The following is an 8,266-nucleotide window of genomic DNA, read 5'->3' on the forward strand; positions in this document are numbered from 1 at the left end:
CCCCAGCTCGGTACTTTAAAAAGAAGCCCCAGTGCGCACCGCTCCTGCGGTAGCCTCAGGGCTTCAGGGGCTCATGCAGAGTCCCCTACATGGCGCAGGGCAATGGGGCATAGTGGGGATCGCCCCACATTGGCAGGAATGGTGAGTCCAGGGGTTTTTCAGGGTTTTTTTTCTTAAAGAGCTGGAGCTGGCCCGAGCAGGGGCACCCATGGTGGGGCTGGGGGAGTGAGGGGATCACCCCCCGCCCAGCAGCACCCACTGAGTCGGGGCTTTTTTTTCCTAAGTGCCAGGAGCTGGGGCAGTGGGGGGCAGCCATTGCCTGGCTGGGAGAGGGGCGGGGGTGGGCCCGGCCTGGCCGATAAGGAGATTTGGCAGAGCCAAATCTCTGAATCAGATTCGACTGAATCGAATCGGGACAATGATCCAAATCACTGAATCAAATTGCTGTCCCCCGAATCAGCCGAATCCAAAGCGAATACTAGCCGCTTCACATAGGCCTAGGCCTAGTCTTTATCCCTGTTCAGATCCCTCTAGGTTCAGTGGTTTTCTTACTCTCACCGGGACAGAGAAATGACTCAGGACTTGTGCACCTGACACTGCAGTTCTGTTGTCTCTATACGCCAGGCTGAGATGTGCTAGACAGACCTAGGTGAAGTAACATACTTTGTGAATAAACCTCTTTATATTTTATTGAAATTCCTCTCCCCCTCTCTGAAAAAGGGAACTATGGTTTGTGGTGAGTGTTGAAGTGATGCTACCTCAGCCACATCCACTTTCAGCAGCTGGATTCATCTCCTTTCACCTGCAAATCTGGTTATCTCATGAATGCTGAGATTCTTGTTATCACAACAAGTGCTTGGACTGGGGAAGTTTCAGGTAACCTCAAGTGCCTATGGTGCTACCATGCTGGCCTACAATAAGACCCAGGAGACATTTCTCAGCATGCAGCTATGAATTCAATGGTATTACTACCTGTGTCCATGGGGTTGGCTATTGACCTTCCCAGTAGACAGCTGTCCAGAGGTTCATCCATCAACCTAGATGCGTGCAGTAATTTAGGGTACTTGCAGCTTACACTAAGCTTCACTGGGTGGTACAGATGGAAAAGGAAAGGTATTGAAAGGTCCAGGTGACTTCATCAGCTGGAAGAAAAGGAAGGGGAATAGGGCTCACCTGTCTTTCCAGCACCATGACCCCTTCCTAACTGCTATGTGAAGAGGATGGTAGGGGTGTGGAGTGGGTGGAGGATGGGGCTTTGGTTACTTAGAGGGCAGATGGGCATAGAGCAGGTTATCTGGCTGCTCAGGGGAGAGATGAGATGGTCACTTACTTCCCCTCCCACCCATAACTATCTCTCTACATGACCCTACTTGGGCTCCTGGGTGGGCCTATATCACAATACTGTCTGCCCTAGATGTGCTGCCCTGATGGGCTGATGCACATGAAAAACCAAATTCACAGGTTATCCAGGTATCTTAGTCCCTTGTTAAGCCCCATTAAGGCAAATGTGTCTCCCGTTAGTTCAGAACAGAAGTTTGATTCAAATGGAAACCTTGTCAGGATTGTGGGCATATCGGTTACTCCAATTAATTGTTCAGGACAAAACCCATGGGGTTCAGTAGATGCACTCCTCTGCATGATTCTGCTGCATATATTATACACTTATGTCTCCAACCATCATTTAGATGGCAAGTTTTGGAGTGGGCTGGTCAGTAAGTGTGTGCATCTCATATAGCGCCTTTCACTGCCTGGCAAAGAAGACAGAGATGACATTTTGGAGGACGCATGACACAGTTGATGCTCTTTGGCCACTAGAGGACAGAGGTGGCACACAGAGCCAGGGCTGTGCTCCACCTCCCTCCACCAGGCTCAGCGCCCAGCAGCTCCCAGCCCCGTGGAAGTGAGCCCAGTGGGGGTAGTGGAGCGCAGTGCCAGGGGTGCACTCCACCTCCCTCCGCTGGGCTCAGCTCCCAGCGCTGGAGCAGCAGCCTCCCGCCCGCACTCCCGGGAGGTCTCTGGCAGACTCATTCAGGGGTGCAGGCCCCACAACCTGTCTGTGATCACTGGAGGCTGCTCCTCCTCCAGTTTTGTGCTTCTCCATTACAGCCTATGGCTGAAACTTGTAACAGCATGGAAACAGCGAAACTGTTTCAACAAAACAAAGTGGAACAGTGCTTTTGAAATGCAACTAAACTTGAAACGAAACACTGTTCCGCTGAAATGTCAAAACTGAAGTCCAAGCGAAACGGTGCTGTTTGCACAGCCCTACTGCCCAGTGCCCAGCTTCCCCCCTCTGGTCCGAGCCAGGCTGTTCCAGCTGGGCAGGAGGGCTGAAGCACTTCTCAGCATCAAAACACTATTACAAAGTCTGTGATAGGAAAATTTCCCCCCCATCACATCTCCTGGTTTCCCAATAAGCCACCTCTTCAGATAGTTTGATTTTTTTTTTTTTTTGGTAGATATTTTTCCCTTCTATTTCCTCTCACTCCAAAATTCAATTTTTAAAGCCTGCATCTGGCCAACTCTCCTTGGCAAAGTGGGGGCAGTCCCAGGGATGCAGAGTTGGGAGGATAATGGAGTTGGGGTCTGGGCAGGGTTTCACCCCTCTGGGAAGTGAGAGGAGGCAGGAGCTGTTTTGTGGTGCTGAACTCTGGGACTGCTGCTCTCTTGGTGGCTTTCCCCAAATGGACAATGTTTCTCGAAGGACCACGACTCCTTTTAGTCTCAGCTTAGACTCTACCAGCCAAGGGCCCAGACAACTTCTAGGGGTTTCTTCTTCCTCAGATGCTCTAGGGAGGAGGAATTTTAATATGTTTGAAATGTTTCAGACCTAAGGAATTCATCCGACTGTGAGGGTGGTCAAGCATTGTAACAGGCTACCAAGGGAAATTGTGGACCTTGCCTTGACAATCCTGTAATGTCTCATCTGAGCCATGAATCTGACTGAGGACTTGCAAACAGTGAGTCATAGACTGATTGGGAGCCTGGTCCTAACAGCTGCAACACCCAGCCTTACCTGTTGGACCTGTGTCTCCTCATTGTTCCTGCCAGGGACTTGCAGAGGGTCGAGTTCAGTGACTGCAGGTGTAAACCTCTCCTGTTGGTCTTGTCTGATTTCCACCTAGATTCTAGAAAGGGAGGATGGTGAAGTGTAGCTATTAAGCTGGTAATGCTGTCATGTAGAGGCTGATGGCTCTAGGAGTGAGGGGAAATACTTCCCATAGTCATTAATAGGGATTGCAGTCTCTGATGGAGGGTCGTTACAGATTGACTGGATTCCCTGCTGCCATAGGGCCTCATCCAAAACCTAGTGCTGTAAAAATGACTCTCTTCCATTGAATTCAGTGGGCTGTTGATCAGGGCCATAGGGAGACTACTGAAATTTTAGGGCTTTGAGGCAGAATGATGTACTTCTCCCTGCAGTCGCTACCATTTACTTCCTCAAATGTATAGGGCTCAGTTCAAAGTCCATCAAAAACAATGAACTCCCACTGACTTGAATGAATTACTTTGATGAATAGTAAAGCACTGGAAGAGGTTACAAGGGAGGTGCTAGCATCTGTCCTTTGAGGTTTTTAAGACCCAGGTAGACACAGCCTTGGATGGGATGATATAGGTGGGGATGGTCCTGCTCTGAGCAGGGGGTTGGACTAGACGACCTCCTGAGTTCCCCTCCAACCCTCCCTGCCCATGATTTAGGATCAGGTGCATAGTTAGTACTGAAAAGTGGTAGTGACCCCTTGTCTGTTTATATCTGAACCAGATGTTGTGCATACATGGCTGGAGTTCTCAGGGCAAATGAGCTGTATTCTCTTTTTATATTTCATAATTAACCACAAGACCATGCAATGCTTGACCTAGATTCATCCTCACCCTTAATATAGACCCAGAAATGCTGCAGTGGTACAGAGAACATGTATGACGAGCGCTTGCTCCCAGCTCTGCAGCAGTAGGCAGGCACAGAACAATTCAGAATAGAGTTATTATCATGTGCCTGTATTTCTGGGTACTAATTAACACATTTTTATTGCCCTCCAGGTGCAGTAACACAGCAAGTCCTTTCATTTGCCTAGATATTTATTGAAACAAATGACCAAAATCTCTTCTGCTTAAAGCCTATGAGAGCCACCTTTATTAATTATGCAAATATGAAATATTTACTTGCTGTTTATGTGTTTTGGCCAATAATAGCTTTGGGGAGGATGGGGGAGGGGAAAGTGCATTGAATCCTAATTTAGTCCCTTTTCCTGTGAAGATTAACTTGCTTAACTTGGCTCACAGGAGGAGTCTTACTGCAATTGAATGAAGTGGCAATAGCGGTTTCTTTGCATCCAGGAAGAGCACACGGCAACTGCAGATGCTTCCTCAGCCTGACAAGGGGTTTTTAAACCTGAAAGCTTGCTAAGAAAAAAATTTCCAACTATTTGAGTTGGTCTAATAAAAGAGATCAGATTCACCCAAAGAACCTTGTCTGCCTGTGTCCTTAGACCAACACAGCTACAACCTACATCGCTGTGGCAATAGATACCAGCAAAGCTAACCGCACTGTATCATGCATCAGCAGATGACTCAGAAATAGATCCAAGGAGGTGATACTCCCGCTCTATGTGGCATTGGTCAGACCGCGGCTGGAGTACAGTGTTCAGTTTTGGGCACCGTACTTCAAGAAGGATGTGGATAACCTCGAGAGGGTCGGGGGGGCGGGGGGCACTCATATGCTTAAGGGTTTACAGGCCAAGCCCTATGAGGAGAGACTGAGGGACCTGGACCTCTTCAGCCTCTGCAAGAGAAGACTGAGAGGTGATCTTGTGGCCACCTACAAATTCATTACAGGGATGCAGCAAGGGATTGGAGACGCTCTCTTCATCAGGGCGCCTCTTGGGGTAACAAGGAGCAATGGTCACAAACTGACAGAGAGCAGATTTAGGCTAGATATCAGGGGAAACTTCTTCATGGTGAGGGTGACCAAATCTTGGAATGGGCTTGCAAGGGAGATGGTGCTCTCCCCTACCTTGGGGGTCTTCAAGGGAAGGCTGGACAGGCATCTGGCTGGGGTCGCTCTTTCCTGCCTAGGCAGGGGGTTGGACTCAATGATCTGTTGAGGTCCCTTCCAACCCTAGTATCTATGAATCTTTATGCATGTAAACACTGGCAAGATTGAAGCCCTATTGCTTCCTTTGTGAACTAGGGAGTGCTGACAAGTGAGAGGGGGAAGAACAGATTGTATTTACCTCCCCAATGGGAGCTGAAATGTGTCATGCACTCAGAGAGATTGATGAGCACTAAGGGAGCTTAACACACTATAGGATGAAACCCACTGGTCCCCTAAAGGCTGGGAGTCTCACACAGCATCAGCCCCTGCTATTTCAGTTGTGCTCTCAACTCTGTAGAGGCTGTCAGGTATGTGGAACGGCTTAGTGACTTGTCAGTAAGACAACTGCCTGAGGAGACACCAAAACTCATTATCGTTTGTCACTCAAATAGGATTTGGGCTCCTGTCTCCAGAGGTGAAAGGATTGTGCTTTTACAAAGCAGTATTATTTTTAAGCTGATAATAATCAGTCTCTGCTCATGGGTTTTGCACAGAGCAGGTGGAGAGAAAGACTTGATCCCAGGTGTAGAAACATAAGAGGAATGGCATTATTAAGATGTTAACTGGGATCGCTGGAGGTAACCAGGGCTCCTCAACAGAGGGGAGGAGGAAGAAAATCCCAGTGCTGACAAAAGTGTCTGGGCTGACTGTTCATACCCATGAGAGACCAACCTCTTTACTTTCCCACAGGAGCTTGAAACAGCAGCGCTGTGTGTTATAATTGACAAAGACCAGCTCCAGCCTGTGCTGTCTAGGGCTCCAGCAAACATGGATTGACTTCTTATCTGGTCAGGTCACGATGACAGCAATAAGCAGTGGAGTGGAATCACTGCCTGTATTTCTGTCTTTAACTAGGATGAGCAAGTCCAGTGATCCATCTGGGCCAGTATTTGCTAGTAGCCAGCACTTAGATGCTTGCCAGGAAGGTTCACAAAACTCCAGAGTAGATCATTTGTATTGAATAACCTGTGCATGAAAGGAAGTTTTTGCCCCCAGGCCCTCACAGAGAGGTGCCAGGTGCCCCCAGACCTCTACAAATCTTCTAAAGTTTCCTAGGCTTCTTGCTTAAACTTCTGCTGTAAATCTGGTGCTTATGGTTTACTTTGATTCCTAGTGTGCTCAATCCCTTCCAGGATGAGAAAAGAAGACTAGAGGGGCCTTCTGGGCTATTGAGTCCAGTTCTTTACATTCATAGATTTCATAGACATTAGGGCTGGAAGGGACCTTGGAAGATCATCGAGTCCAGCCCCCTGTCCCAGGGGCAGGAAGTCAGCTGGGGTCATAGGATCTCAGCAAGATAAGCATCCAATTTGCTCTTGAAGGTGTAATTAAATTCCCAGGTAACTAAATGTGTCCTCAAGAGCATGTACTCTGACCTCCTTGCCCACCCCCCTGTTGCACCCCCAACCTCAGAGCACCCTATAAAGACCCCACCTTCAGTGTGCCACAGGTAGAGAACCAGAGAGAACAAGGCACCACTCTTGTCATGGCTGTGGAAAGCCATAGCCTGATGACTCACCATAGGATTAGGTGATCCCTTTGGGTGTGCTCTTGAGCTCTAGGCACATCTTGTGGCGGGGAGTTCCATGGATTAACGAGGTGACTTTTGGCAACACTGTCAGTATAATTGAGGTCTTTTAACAGGTTGCCTTTCAGTTTTGATGAGAGGGCTCTTTTATTGGAATGCTTTGAGTAGCAATTTCTAATTTAGCTTCTCCAGTGCTGGTCAGATAAAGAAAAATTGTTTCTTTTCACTGCTGCTTCTCATTAGCAGGATAAACTAGACTCACATCCAGATCTTGCAAGGTCTTAACCTTGTTGAAGTCACAAAACTTCCAGAACTGGGCAGGTTTTAGACCGACTAGTGGCTTGGTTTAGAGCGTCTGTCATCTGAACTCTGAAACCAGCACAAGATTGAAGGTTAGAGGTTCTCACAGTGTTACGAAGAGTGTAAAACAAAATAGATTCAGAGGACGAGATCTGGACCCTATTGAACTCACTAAGAGCATTGCTGTTGATTTTGTTTTTTTCACAGGGTCTGGAGTGTTCTCCAACAAAGTAGGAGGCATGAGAGCTCTTTAATCTGGCGAGAGAGCAGTACTGCCATCCTGTGGGCAGTGCTCTGTGCAGAGCGAGCAGAGCGGGAAGGGGGAAGAGTAGAACATGGTTTTCTTTGCTTGTAGTGGGTAGCCCCATAACTAAACCTATGTAAAGCAAATGAACCCAGTGCAAGGCAGAATGGCCAACAGGTGAATTGTGCTCGCACGTCTTGGTTGGTGATGGAACAGAGGCAAGGATGCATCTGTGGGCAAGGCAAGAGCCCCCAAGGGGACACTTGCCTGCCTGTACATAAATGCCAGGATCCTGGGGAATAAGCAGGAGGAACTCATCCTCCTGCTTAACACAAATAATTACAACATCATAGAGATAACGGAGACCTGGTGGGACTCCACCCATGGCTGGACCATGGGTATAGATGGCTATACCCTGTACAGGAGGAATCGAGTAGATAAAAAGGGCAGGGTTGTAGCTCTCTATGTTAAGGAAAGCTATGCATCCCTGCAAGCTGATGTTGGTGACCAGGGTGGATGACTGGAGACCCTCTGAGTTAAAATCTGTGGGGAACACAGCACAGGGGACTCAATGGTGGGAGTCTACCACAGATCTCCCACCCAAAGTCAAGAGCTTGACCAGGAGCTCGCCCGGGACCTGGCTGAGGCTGCATGCTCCAGGACCTTGGTTGTCATGGGTGACTTCAATTACCCAGACATCTCCTGGGAGGATTACTCAGCAAAATCCGAGCGGTCACAAAGCTTCCTCTTGTGCGTGGATGACCTCTACCTGACTCAAGAAGTCTATGGGCCAACAAGAGGCAAAGCGCTGCTCAGCCTGGTACTGGCTACAGAGGATGACCTAATCGGCGACCTAGTGATCAATGGGAAGCTGGGTGACAGTGACCACAAGCTGTGTGGCGGGACAGTAGGGGGTGCTCCTGCGTTGAGCCGCCCACCTCCCTGTGCCCAACTACCTTCCAGGCTCCGAATGCCTCCCTAGGGGCGCCTTATGCTCGGCTGACCCCTCTCCCGGAGCACACTCGCTAGTCTGGGGGTAACATCACCACCACCACCCTGAGAAGGGACTGTCTCAGCCCTGTGTCCTCAGGGAAACACAGGC

This window comes from Crocodylus porosus, unplaced genomic scaffold, assembly GCF_001723895.1.
Source record: "Crocodylus porosus isolate Cpor-Errol unplaced genomic scaffold, CroPor_comp1, whole genome shotgun sequence".
Taxonomy (NCBI): domain Eukaryota; kingdom Metazoa; phylum Chordata; order Crocodylia; family Crocodylidae; genus Crocodylus; species Crocodylus porosus.